This window comes from Xenopus tropicalis, chromosome 9 (assembly GCF_000004195.4).
Source record: "Xenopus tropicalis strain Nigerian chromosome 9, UCB_Xtro_10.0, whole genome shotgun sequence".
Lineage (NCBI taxonomy): Eukaryota > Metazoa > Chordata > Amphibia > Anura > Pipidae > Xenopus > Xenopus tropicalis.
In genome coordinates, this window is record NC_030685.2 from 54,350,025 (window position 1) to 54,364,351 (window position 14,327).

Below are 14,327 nucleotides of genomic sequence, written 5' to 3' on the forward strand. Positions count from 1 at the left end.
CACTTTAGTTGCAGTCAAAGTATATGCAAATAATAGGCTTCTGAGCACATCATTACTAGTAATTCAATGAATAGCCTGCCACTTCTTATTTTGAAACATGAAAAACGAATCCAGTTGCTAGTATTTTAAAAATAAAGAGAAGTTCAGCCTGAAAACCCTTGTGTGTGCATTTTTGGCACAAAATCGGACCTGTGTTGGTAGTGACATGTAGATAACACTGGTGTGAGATTATCCTACCTCTTTCCAGCTTGTAATGGAATATAAAGTCTGGTTGTTGGGGTCACTAACCCTGGCAATTAAAAATAAGATTGACTGTGAGGCTTAAAATTTACAGTACTTTTTTTTTGAATAAGACTGCCCCTGTTCATCTTCCAAAATGGACAGACTGACAAACGGAGTTCTACCAACCTGAAAGGTATATATTTCAAGCCTGCAGTATAAAAGAAAATGTAGATAATAAAAAAATATATTTAGTTATTACTAGAAATTACAAGAAATTTTTCCAAGTTGGGGCATACTTGATGACCCTCCATAGCACAAAGCTTTCAAATGGACACTGTAAAACTGGCTTACATACATATGGCCACAGTCTACTGTCCGGCATTCAGCCCAAGCCTGCACAAGGTACACCAAGGATCACTAATGTTATAATACCCCTTCAGGTCAGGGTGGAAAATATACAATACTGCTATTAGGCCCTGGTGCCTGCTTCATAAATAGCAACCACTGAACATAGTTGTTAATGTAATTGGTCTGATACTCTAGGGCTGATACTCCAGACTCAAACAAGCTTCGTTATACAGGGTCTTCATTTTCTTCACCTACCAAGTGACTCCTATCACTCAAGAGCTCCTGCACCGGTGGGACTCCCACTAGCTTACAAACCACACTACATAAGCTTCAGAATGCTTGGGACCTGGGGTTTTCTTTCTAAGGGATCTTTCCATCATTTAGATAGGATTGCTTTGACTTTAGCAACAATTATATTTAAGCTGGGATAAAGTACAAGGTAAGTTTTAGGATTACAGAGGAAGAAGTAAATAATTTTTAAAAAATGTTGATTATTTGATTAATATGGAGTCTTTGGGGGAAGGCCATCCCATAATTCAGAGCTTTCTGGATAACAGGTTTCCAGATAACGGATCCTATTCTGCCATTCTACTTGTGTTGCTAAAACACCTCATCTCAGGGATCAGGCTCTCACATTGGCTTGTTCTTACTCATGGGGGCACTCATTCTTATATCAGACTCTTCTTGGACCTGCCTTGCCAAGGCTCTAAACACACACACAAAAGTCTTTTGGCAAAGGGGAATCTAAGAAAGATCTAGATCTCTACCCTGTGTAGAGAAAAAGGGGGTCATATCAGTTCTCTCTTTACCTGGATTGCCTTGATACTCCCATACAGGATCTGGCAAAATATTGGTACTAACCTAAGACAACCCTAAAGGTGGCTATACACGGGCTGATTGTCCCGGAGACCGATTTGGCAGCTTATTGGCCCATGTATGGGAAAAAACCAGGCAGATATCGATTGAGCAGGTTAAAAAATTCAGTCGATTGGACTGCACCTATTCCAGTTGTTATAATTCAATTGTTTGGCTCCAGGGCCAAGCGACCGAATTAGCCTAAATTCCCTTATATCGCCCACCCGTAGGTGGGGATATTGGGAGAAGATCCGCTCGCTTGGCGGCCTTGCCAGGCGAGCGGATCTTTATGTGTACGGCCACCATAAGACATCTCCTGCCCAGGGCAGATTCTGCATCCCTTGTCATTAACATCCTTAAATGCAATGGCACATGACAAATTTTTTTAGTTGTTCCTAATTTCCTCCAACCTGGGCTGTAGAACATCTAAATTTCCCTTGCCACAGAAAAATTGTATATCGCACTGGGAAAGCAAATGCATTGACTCCACTGCCTGTGGTGACCAGGCAATTTGGGGCTACTATGCAATGGATATGTTTCTCTACCTTTTCCTTAATGCTGGTGGGAAGGGAACTTTGGATGTTTTGTCTCCTGTACTACAGTAGATAATGATGGATGAAAAAATGTCCCGTGTGCCATTGCCCTTAATGATTCTATATCTTACTATTCTATCAATACATGAGTACATGGTAGAAGGGAACTTTGGCTGTTTTGTCTCCTGTACTACAGTAGATAATCATGGATGAAAAAATGTCCCGTGTGCCATTGTCCTTAATGATTTTATCTCTCACTATTCTATCAATACATGAGTACATGGTAGGTATGGACTACACCCAAGGGACAAGCTACTTTTACAGGCCAGCTGTTTCTGAGCTACAATTTCTAGTATCCCCCATCAATCTGGCAGATAACTGCCCTTAAGCTCTTAAAGAGGTGTATGGGAAGACAGAAGGACTGACACCCATATGTAAAAACTGGTGACCAAAATATGTGCAACTGCATATTAAATGAACTAAGCACTAGTTACACCACAAGTCTGAGGCCAAGAAAGCATGAGTTTTGTAAACTGGGACAGTTTCTAGCGTTTAGGGATATTTATCTTAACATGCATGATATAAAAGCCTAGCCCAAAAGGCATTCCACCAGGGAAGTAATACCAATAATAACTGAGAGACATTGATAATATCCACAAAAAACATAACATGGTGGTTTCCCTTTTAACTTATAAAAATACAGTTATCTCACGACTGAACCCCTGTGAAAGAGGTGGTGGTAGTAAAAAGCATTTCAGACTACGCAGGAACAATAACCATATATTTAGATATGAATTCCTTTCACCAAAAACTTAATCACCTATTTATGTTTTAGATGCATGATGCTGCCAGAAGGCTTTTTCTTATAACGCTGTAGTAAGCCTAAAGAACATCAAGATCTTATAAGTCAAAAAAGAGCAGTTTCTCTTTATTTTTGTAGAACCACTTATGTATCTTCTGCTTTAGCCTGGCAAGACATCAATTTTTGATATGAAGCATTAAAGAAGCTAGTTGAACCTGCAACACTGTTTAAGATTTAAAACATGGTTTCATGTTAGAAACGTCAGACAACTTATGGCCTATCTGCAATCATTATCCCAAATAAAATAATCAGTATTACAGGATAGTTTAGTAAGAGGTTTAGTGGGCTTAATCTAACATAAACCTGTTAATAATGCCAGTAGCACAGCCAAATTAATAAGGATTCTTGAATCTTATTTGAAATACATTCTATATGAGATTGTAAGATGAGAATTGTCATTTCTTTATCAGTAATGCCATTTCCCCCAGGCACCAGAAGTGGCCACTCATCAAAGGATAGCAGATTATACCACAGCACTGTCACACTCACTTGTGATAACACCACTGTTCAGTGATACAAGCACGTGTCTGCACATCTGCACTAATGGAACTACTTATTTCAAAGGTAAAATTCTAGATGGTGGGACATCACACACGCTTCTTAGCACAACAGATCTCACAAGTACGGGCATGTTATGTAATCTATAAAGCAGAGGTGGATATAAAGTATTTCCAGATCTGTATTCTAAAATCCAGACTACAGCAAAGGCCAGACCAGCATTATTATGCAGGTTTTCAATAGTAACCTTTATATACAGGTAACAAAGTAAAAATTAAAAGAATGGCCTTTATAAATCTAAAATGTATTACTCATATAAGACGTCCCTATTCCTAAAAATGGTAACATCTTATCGATAGGGGTGACCAAAGGCAGCTGCCTGAAGATTTGTTGAGAGCTAGATATTAATGAGAGGATCTTGGCTAATTATACCCACTAAGACTGCTTGTATTAATAACTTGCATGTGACGTCTTTGTTCTTTTTTCTTTAGAATTATGGGAAATGTGAAAAAACAGTAACTAGGCAAGGTAGAATACAGAAAGAGAAGTTATAGTGCCCAGGGCAGAGCAGAAGGGCAGACTGGTAAAATCAAAGCTAAACAAACCACAGGCATCCATACAAGTCAGGAAACAATTCTCTCCCAAGGACTGAAATGCAACAGCTCCCAAGTAATCATTATACTGCCCACACACCTTGTCATATGGAAATAAATACTGTACCAACAAAATATTACAACTCCCTTACTCAATATACAAATGCAGCCCTTGTAATGTATAGCACTGTTCATAAAAGGTGGCATATACACTTCCCCTAACACACTGCATATATTATAAACAAAATATTAGTTGGCACAAACTAGAATATGAAACTCATACCATAGAAAATAACGCAAAGATCACATTCAGCTCCCTGAATACATTTCTAAATCAGGGTACTGAGGAGGAACACCCCTGCATTACAATCTCCTGCATGTCTGATCAGCAGTCCAAACTGCTGCCTTCCAGCTGTTGGTGAACTGAAACTTTCCTTTTCACTACCACCAGGAATTGGGAATTGTAGTTTAACAACAGGGGGGCCACTGCTTTGACAAGGCTTTTTTTCAGGGCCCTACCTATTTATTTTGCATTAATAACCCACATGCCATATAAATCATTACTGCAGACACATTGCCATATAGTCCCTTTAAATCTGGACACCAATAAAACACAAATGCTTTCTATCTAATTAGCAGTTCAGATGCTGGCTGCAGCCTATATTGGTTTCTATGCAACCATGTGGTATGCAGATGAACAATTGCTAATCAGCCCTGCAGAATGTGCATAATATAGGTGCTGAGTTCTAGAAGGACAATATGGTAACCCTAATTCACAGGAATTGCTCTAAGGAGCAACCATACAGACATGATTTTCTTCTCATCCCTACAAGCACTAGGATACACTGTAACACAGCCACAAACAATGCTGGCCACTATCATACAGTGAAATACACACCACACAATGCAGGGCTGTAGGATACACTGCAACACAGACCCACACAGCGCAGGGCACCAAGATGCATTGTCATATTGCCCCACACAATGCAGCAGGACATAGCCATGTATGCAGGGCACCCCGCACCCTGTGGCAGTTAGTGTCTTGGTGCCCCCAGCACAGTGCGATCCTCAGTAGCTGCCCAGGCCCCCTGTCAGCAGTGCAGATCCCCCACACCAGCAGCAGCAGCAGCCAAACCCTCGGCCCTACATTCACCTTGTATTGCGTTCGCTCCAAGCTTTCTCCCTCTGCCACCTGGGTAATTCCTCTGTGCGGCTTCTGGGCAAGATGCGGGCAACCGGCGGCCTCAACCACCCCGTCAGCTCCCGGCTTGAGAGTGACGGCAGCACCGGGGAGGAGGGAGAGAGGGTGGAGGAGGATGGGAGAAGGAGGAGTGACCGGGAAGGCCCTTCCCTTCCTCTCTCCCGGCTCTTTCCACGTTCCTTCTCTCTGCTGCGGGATTTTCCCTCACACGAGTCACGGTGGTTTCCAGTATTCCGCCTGTGGATTCCTTTCTTCCTGCGCGGCCTTCCTGCTGCTAGCGCTCCTATCTAGCGATACAGTTCTCCCGTCCCTGTCGTGCTACTTCTTTGCCTTTGCCCCAGAGGGCCTATCTATCTTCCACTCCCTTCTGAAGTCAGAGACGATCCCATACTGGGTGTGTCTAGCAGTCATCATGCCTCCCCATACTGTAACAAGCGTGTTTAGATTGCTGCACTCCAGCTGTTGCACTACTACTGGCAGCAACCCTCCGGCAGCAGTAGGGCCGCTTGATAACACGTCTGTTCTTTCATTATAATGAAGGGCTCTCAAACTGAAGAGCAACACATATTCGCTTCTCCATTAATTGCCTGCTAGTTAATATTGTTCAGCATCTTTTATTACCTTCCCCTCCCCAATACCTCATGGCTACTGTCACATTCCAAGTTAATTCATCATTTCACAGTGTGTACTGTTTAACCCTTCAGGGCAGGATTCTTGAAGTTGACCAGGGTAATGCAAGTTGATCCACACTCCAGATAATTTTTATTTTAGTCAGATCTTATGCTGTTTATTATATCTGGCCTCTTCAATTGGTGGATGCTCATTTTCTTTCTTCATTTCATCCTTGTCTTTAAGATCCATAATGCATCTCTATTCTGCTGCCTTCTTTTCCAGCTGGCCATACACATTCAGATTAAAGTCTTTTTCCAACAAACATTCGGATATTGTTCATACGTTGAAATGCAATGATGTGAAACTAACATTCCGACTAAAACTATAGGATAAAGCCCTTAAAATACAAATCAGAGGATGTTATCAAAATGAAATAGTTGGCAGACACCAATTGAATGACACCAAAAATGACTTCCAAGTCCCCCAAGGATATTGCACGATACACACAACATTTGCAGATTTTGACCAAAATTTTCTAGAAAAATTCATACAATTTCATCGATGCGTGTATGGCCAGCTTTAGATTCTACAGTGAGCAACATAAGTATTTAAACACCATGCGATTTTGTACAAACCGGATTCCAAAAAAGTTGGGACACTAAACAAATTGTGAATAAAAACTGAATGCAATGATGTGGAGGTGCCAACTTCTAATATTTTATTCAGAATAGAACATAAATCACGGAACAAAAGTTTAAACTGAGAAAATGTACCATTTTAAGGGAAAAATATGTTGATTCAGAATTTCATGGTGTCAACAAATCCCAAAAAAGTTGGGACAAGGCCATTTTCACCACTGCGTGGCATCTCTCCTTCTTCTTACAACACTCAACAGACGTCTGGGGACCGAGGAGACCAGTTTCTCAAGTTTAGGAATAGGAATGCTCTCCCATTCTTGTCTAATACAGGCCTCTAACTGTTCAATCGTCTTGGGCCTTCTTTGTTGCACCTTCCTCTTTATGATGCACCAAATGTTCTCTATAGGTGAAAGATCTGGACTGCAGACTGGCCATTTCAGTACCCGGATCCTTCTACGCAGCCATGATGTTGTGATTGATGCAGAATGTGGTCTGGCATTATCTTGTTGAAAAATGCAGGGTCTTCCCTGAAAGAGATGACGTCTGGATGGGAGCATATGTTGTTCTAGAACCTGAATATATTTTTCTGCATTGATGCTGCCTTTCCAGACATGCAAGCTGCCCATGCCACACGCACTCATGTAACCCCATACCATCAGAGATGCAGGCTTCTGAACTGAGCGTTGATAACAACTTGGGTTGTCCTTGTCCTCTTTGGTCCGGATGACATGACGTCCCAGATTTCCAAAAAGAACTTCGAATCGTGACTTGTCTGACCACAGAACAGTCTTCCATTTTGCCACACTCCATTTTAAATGATCCCTGACCCAGTGAAAACGCCTGAGCTTGTGGATCTTGCTTAGAAATGGCTTCTTCTTTGCACTGTAGAGTTTCAGCTGGCAACGGCGGATGGCACGGTGGATTGTGTTCACTGACAATGGTTTCTGGAAGTATTCCTGAGCCCATTCTGTGATTTCCTTTACAGTAGCATTCCTGTTTGTGGTGCAGTGTTGTTTAAGGGCCCGGAGATCACGGGTATCCAGTATGGTTTTACGGCCTTGACCCTTACGCACAGAGATTGTTCCAGATTCTCTGAATCTTCGGATGATGTTATGCACAGTTGATGATGATAGATGCAAAATCTTTGCAATTTTTCGCTGGGTAACACCTTTCTGATATTGCTCCACTATCTTTCTGCGCAACATTGTGGGAATTGGTGATCCTCTCCCCATCTTGGCTTCTGAGAGACACTGCCACTCTGAGAAGCTCTTTTTATACCCAATCATGTTGCCAATTGACCTAATTAGTGTTATTTGGTCTTCCAGCTCTTCGTTATGCTCAAATTTACTTTTTCCAGCCTCTTATTGCTACTTGTCCCAACTTTTTTGGGATTTGACACCATGAAATTCTGAATCAACATATTTTTCCCTTAAATGGTACATTTTCTCAGTTTAAAATTTTGTTCCGTGATTTATGTTCTATTCTGAATAAAATATTAGAAGTTGGCACCTCCACATCATTGCGTTCAGTTTTTATCCACAATTTGTTTAGTGTCCCAACTTTTTTGGAATCCGGTTCGTAAGTTCTCCCACTTAAAAATCATGGAGGGGTCAGAAATTCACATTGTAGGTGCATTCCCACTGTGAGAGACAGCATTTAAAGAAAAATAAATCAGGAAATCACATTGTATGATTTTTAAAGAATGTATTTGTATTGCACTGCTGCACATGTATTTGAACACCTGAGAAAATCAGTGTTAATATTTGGTACAGAAGCCTTTGTTTGCAATTACAGAGGTCAAACGTTTCCTGTAGTTCTTGACCAGGTTTGCACACAATGCAACAGGGATTTTGTCCCACTCCTCCACACAGATCTTCTCTAGATCTGTCAGGTTTTGGGGCTGTCGCTGAGCAACATGGAGTTTAAGCTCCCTCCAAAGATTTTCTATTGGATTTAGGTCTGGAGCCTGGCTAGGCCACTCCAGAACCTTGATATGCCTCTTACGGAGCCACTCCTTGGTTATCCTGGCTGTGTGCTTTGGGTCATTGTCATGTTGGAAGACCCAGCCACGACCAATCTTCAATGCTTTGACTAAGGGAAGGAGGTTGTTGCTCAAAATCTCACAATACATGGCCCCATTCATCCTCTCCTTAATACAGCGCAGTTGTCCTGTCCCCTTTGCAGAAAAGCACCCCCAAAGCATGATGTTACCACCCCCATGCTTCACAGTAGGGATGGTGTTCTGGGATGCAACTCATCCTTATTTTTCCTTCAAACGCGGCGATTGAAGTTTAGACCAAAAAGTTCTACTTTGATCTCTTCTGACCACATGACTTTCTCCCATGCCTCCTCGGGATCATCCAGATGGTCATTGGCAAATTTCAGACGGGCCTGGACATGTGATGACTTGAGCAGGGGAACCTTCCGTGCAATGCATGATTTGAAACTATGACTGCGTAGTGTTCTACCGACAATGACCTTTGAAACTGTGGTCCCCGCTCTCTTCATGTCATTGACCAGCTCCTCCCTTGTAGTTCTGGGATGATTTCTCACCTTTCTTATCATCAGTGATACCCCACGAGGTGAGATCTTGCATGGAGCCCCAGTCCTAGGGAGAGTGACAGTCGTCTTTAGCCTCTTCCATTTTCTAACAATTGCTCCAACAGTTGATCTATTTTCACCAAGCTGCAATTGGCAATTGCCTCTTAGCCCTTTCCAGCCTTGTGGAGGTCCACAATTTTGTCTCTGGTGTCTTTTGACAGCTCTTTGGTCTTGCCCATGGTAGTAGTTGGAGTCTGACTGACTGTGGGGTGGACAGGTGCTACTAATTTAGATTAATGAGTGGAGTAGAGGTGGACTTTTTAAAGGCAGAGTACCGGGTCTTTGAGAACCAAAATTCTTGCTGATTGCCAGGTGTTCAAATACTTATGTGCAGCAGTGCAATATAAATACATTCTTTAAAAATCATACAATGTGATTTCCTGAATTATTTTTTTAAATGCTGTCTCTCACAGTGGGAATGCAGCTACAATGTGAATTTGAGACCCCTTCGTGATTTCTAAGTGGGAGAACTTGCAAAAAAAATAATTCAACATGTTGTTCTGCAATTCTCCTGTTTGGAATTTAAACTGCAATCTGGATATAAGTGACCTCCTGACCATAGCAGCCAACCTGAAAAAAAAATAGTAGGGGGCCTAGATAGAATGATAAGTGATATAACAATAATAACACAATAGTGATTAGGTATTTGCTTATTGGGTGTTGCTAACCAGCAATGTAAAATTTTATTTTTCAGGTTAGAAAGAAATGGAATAGAAAAGCAAATTAAACAAAGAAAGAATAATTACTGCTGTCTGAGGATATCAATATCATGTTAAAAGATCATTCTAAGGTAACCTTTTTAACAGACATATGATCTCTTTATGGAGGTGTAGGTAAAAGGTACATGAAATAAACTCACTTGAATTGTATTCAGTAATACAGTAATTCAAAGCTAAATTCCTATTTGCCTGCAGCTGCAGGACTACAGAAATTCTCTCTGTGATCACCACATAGACTTTGTGACTTTGGGACATATTTATCAAATTGTCAAAATGGAGTTTGCCAGAGGGAAATTCCACTACTCTGTTCTCTTGTATAGGACTTTTTAGGCATATAATTATCAAAGGGTGAAAGTGAGAGTTCACCCTTTGATAAAAATGCCCCTCCAAATCCCATGCAAATTTAACGAAAAAAAACGTGCAATAAAACTTATCGACCTTTAGTGAATCAACCCTCAGGTCCGGATGGTCTACCATCAAACTGGTACAAGGCACTATCCGAACATGTACCCTCTAAACTATTAGAAACTTTCCAATATGCCTATGACAACCATGGGGGGTGATATTACTCCAACTTGCAGTGCTGTAGTAAAGTGTGACTGAAGTTTATCAGAGAACAGGTCATATGGCTGTGGCACCATGGGAAATGAAAAACATGGGTAGCCGCATGTGAAATTTCAAAATAAAAAAAAAATTGTTTGCATTTTTAGAAAAATGGATTTCAGTGCAGGATTCTGCTGGACTTTCTGTCATGGTTGTCATGGTTTTCCCATAACAGTATTCCTTTAAATTATTTGGAATTACATTTTCTTTTATAATACAAGAAAAAGCAAAAACTGTTTTTGGGAGGACATCCATTTATTGGGAACTTATTGGGGAAGATTTACCACAAGTCGAAATTCTCTCATTTTTATAAAAAAAAAATACACAAAAAAACTAATTTCCACAAATGGCATTTATCAAAAGATCTGAACTGAAAACATACAAAAAAAATGAAAAAATAAAGTCATGGAAAAACTGCAACTTTTTGAACTTGCTGCATGATAACCCTTTCATATTGTTGCACAAAAGCCAGTGTCAAAAAATCAGAAAACCACAAAACAAAGAAAGATCTTACAGTTGTAAATGAGAAATCTGTCATCATTACATTATCTCAACAGGTTTTAGATGGAGTATTTTCAGATTCGGAAATTGCTGCAATAACAAATCTCGGAAAAGTTGCGACTTTTTTCCAAAACTTTTTTAGGGTTTTCAGTGACAAAAAGCGTGACACGAAAAAGTCGAAGCTTAGTAAATGCCCCTTGTTGTGTCTCTTAAAAGCACCCTTATTACAAAGCCCATGATCAATATATGATGGCTAAATTAAATTTGGTCTAAAAAATTTCTGTTAAGTCAGTGACAGCCTTTCTATTGATGTAGCACATACATTTCTGGGTTTACAATTTTACTATTGGAAAAACATATTGCCTAGCAATGCACTAAAACCTCTGGCAGGGAAGGAGTTAAAGACACTTTCTTTTAGTTAGCCACACATTGTTAGCCAGGGCCCCCTAAAACATTTGTGGTCCTTCCCCAAATTACTCATACTATGCATACTACTGCTAAGTTTTATTTTTAACTGTTAGGCAAGTGTGGGAAGGCTAAGAAAGCTGCCATACTAAGTAAGGATAGTAATGATAAGATGGAAATCCAAGCAACTGGCAAGGTTTGTTGAATTCTGTTTTTCTGCCCCAATGTCCTGCTGAGGGTACCATATCTAATAATAATAATATATATATTTAATTAATGTATTCTTTAAAACCCTAATAAAGTACAATAATTACCTTCCGCTATTTCAGCAACTAAATCTGGACTCCTGCGCTTAATATCCGACCAAATCCGCTGGAGAAGTCTGAGGTCCATTTGGAGGGCAAAACGATGTTCTAACCTCCGCATCAGCCTGCGAAGGATTGCCCTCTTCCTTTCATGGACCCCTACGATCCCCAGCGGCTGCCTGTCATAGGATTCGCGCAGGAGGTAGCAGCAGATGTAGCGCCTCTCCTCCGGTCGGAGCTCTGATACCCCAGGCATGTTGGCTCTCTGTGTCACTGCAGGCTCTGAGACAAAATGGCCGCAATTCGCACCTATCACGAGATTCCAACGGCGTAATGTCGCAACAGAATAGTCGCCAAAATATAACGTGTAATGTATTTGTTGCGACAAAATATGCGCCGCTATAGTACCATGATAATGCCATTATTTTCGTACACATACTTGAATAAATCACACTGCAAAGTCCATATTTTATTGCCAAAAGCTCATTAACTGGACTTTTCTATAATTACCGCCTGCCTCACGTAGGTGTTAATTTTTGCATAGCCTAATGCGATATTTAGCACGTCTAAGTGTTTGTGAATCATGTGTTCGTATTCATTTCTGCGCGCAAATTAACGCATGCGGTAGCGTGAAATGTAACGCTCGCGATATGCGACTTAACGCACGCGGTAATACTGTAGTGAATCACGCGCTAATTGCCGCGTCTATTTTAACGCAAAAAAACGTGCAATAAAATGTATCAACCTTTAGTGAATCAACCCTCAGGTCCGGATGGTCTACCATCAAACTGGTACAAGGCACTATCCGAACATGTACCCTCTAAACTATTAGAAACTTTCCAATATGCCTATGACAACCATGCATTACCCACCTCCTGTGCTGAGGCTGTAATAGTGGTCATTCCGAAGTCGGGTAAGGATCCTTCCGTCTGTTCCTCATACCACCCCATCCCTCTAATTAACACAGATGCCAACATTTTGGCCAAGATCCTGGCGGTGAAGCTTCAACAGGTGGTCCCTGATCTTGTACACCCCGATCAATCGGGCTTTATGCCTGGAAGATCCACTAACATTAACTTGCGAACAATTTTTACCAATCTACAAATCTCCCACCCGGAGACAGGTACCAGAGTTGTGGCCTCTTTAAACTCTGCCAAAGCTTTTGACTCAATTGAGTGGGGATACTTGTGGGAGGTCTTGTCCAGCTTTGGCTTTGGCCAGTCATTTTTAAAGTGGATTAAGCTACTATATCAATTATTATTATTATTTATATAGAGCCATCAATTTACTCAACGCTTTACAGAATAGAGGGGTACAAAAGACATAAGTTAACATGTACATATAAACAATACACGAAAATGGTTTGCAGTTACATTGAATGAGGATTGGAAACACTAGGGGGAGGGCCCTGCTCGCAAGAGCTTACATTCTAAAAGGTAGGGCTGAGACATAAGGTCAGGGTAACTAGTATGGCGTTGGAGTTTATGTAGGTGTGTAAAGTGACAGTAAGTGCAGAGTGAGAGGAGGAACCCAGTGGTTAGTGAATGTTTGGGGGGTTTAGGTTATTGGCTTGAGTGAAAAGGTGAGTTTTAAGAGACCGTTTAAAGGCTTGGAGAGTTTGGCAGTGCCTAATGGGATGGGGAAGAAAGTTCCAGAGGATGGGTGCGGCACGTGAGAAGTCCTGGATGTGAGAGTAGGTATCAATGTTCCACAGCAAGGGTTCGAGTGAATGGGATTACTTCTCCTTCATTCTCCCTTGAGAGAGGGAGATGGCAAGGCTGTCCACTCTCGCCAATACAATTTGCCTTGGCGATAGAGCCTCTAGCCATACTAATTAGGAACTCCTGGGGCATCAAGGGCCTCACATATGTTAATATCCAAGAAAAGGTACCGCTATACGCAGATTCACTTGAAACTGGGTGAAATAGAAAATTATAATAATAATAATGTGGTTAGATTAGAGGAATGGAGCTTCCATTTGAAGCAGTGTAGGTGGTTTTTCACGGTGAGGGCAGTGAGGTTATGGAATGCCCTTCCTAGTGATGTGGTAATGGCAGATTCTGTTAATGCCTTTAAGAGGGGCCTGGATGAGTTCTTGAACAAGCATAGTATCCAAGGCTATTGTGATACTAATATCTACAGTTAGTATTAGTGGTTGTATATATAGTTTATGTATGTGAGTGTATAGATTGGTAGGTGTGGGTTGTGTGTGTGCTGGGTTTACTTGGATGGGTTTAACTTGATGGACTCTGGTCTTTTTTCAACCCTATGTAACTATGTAAAAGATGATCTACTGATTTATCTTGCAGACCCCAGGGAACCACTGACCCCTCTGCTTCAGCAAGTGGACAACTTTGGTTATTATTCCAGTCTGCGAATCAACTGGGATAAATCAATTCTTTGTCCTATAGACCCCCTCTATACCTCTAAAATGGGTCAATCAATTAAAATACTTAGGAATCTGGATAACTGCAGACCCTACTAATATGTGACACTTAACCTAGACCTCCTAATCTCAGATCTTAAAACCCGACTGATGCAATGGTCCAAGTTACCACTCTCACTCTTGGGTCGCATAAACATAATTAAGATGATATACATTCCCAAATTTTTATATATATTGCACAATGCCCCAGTCTTTATCCCAAAAATGTTTTTCAAGAAACTTAATCAAATTATAGTACCATTCGTTTGGAACAATCAGCCCCCCAGAATGGCCTGGGCAGAACTCTGCGCCCCTGTAGCAGAGGGTTGACTAACATAATACACTGGAACCGCTGCCGGACCTATACCCTGTAAAGTTATACTCATCTCATTAAGCCTGTAATAAC

General features: G+C 41.0%; 1 protein-coding gene across 3 annotated transcripts in view; it reads right to left on the reverse strand.

The window, feature by feature from the left end:
- The window catches only part of raph1 (Ras association (RalGDS/AF-6) and pleckstrin homology domains 1), an 86,746-nt gene extending 81,139 nt beyond the window's left edge, over positions 1-5,607 (reverse strand). For 2 of the 3 annotated variants that reach the window (XM_031893701.1, XM_031893702.1), the window contains exon 1: positions 5,065-5,605. The gene's annotated coding sequence lies outside the window, so the exon portion shown is untranslated. Of the gene's footprint in view, positions 1-5,064 lie in introns of all 3 variants that reach the window. The other variant, XM_031893700.1, reaches the window with a different exon arrangement.
- Positions 5,608-14,327: the final 8,720 nt, after the last annotated feature.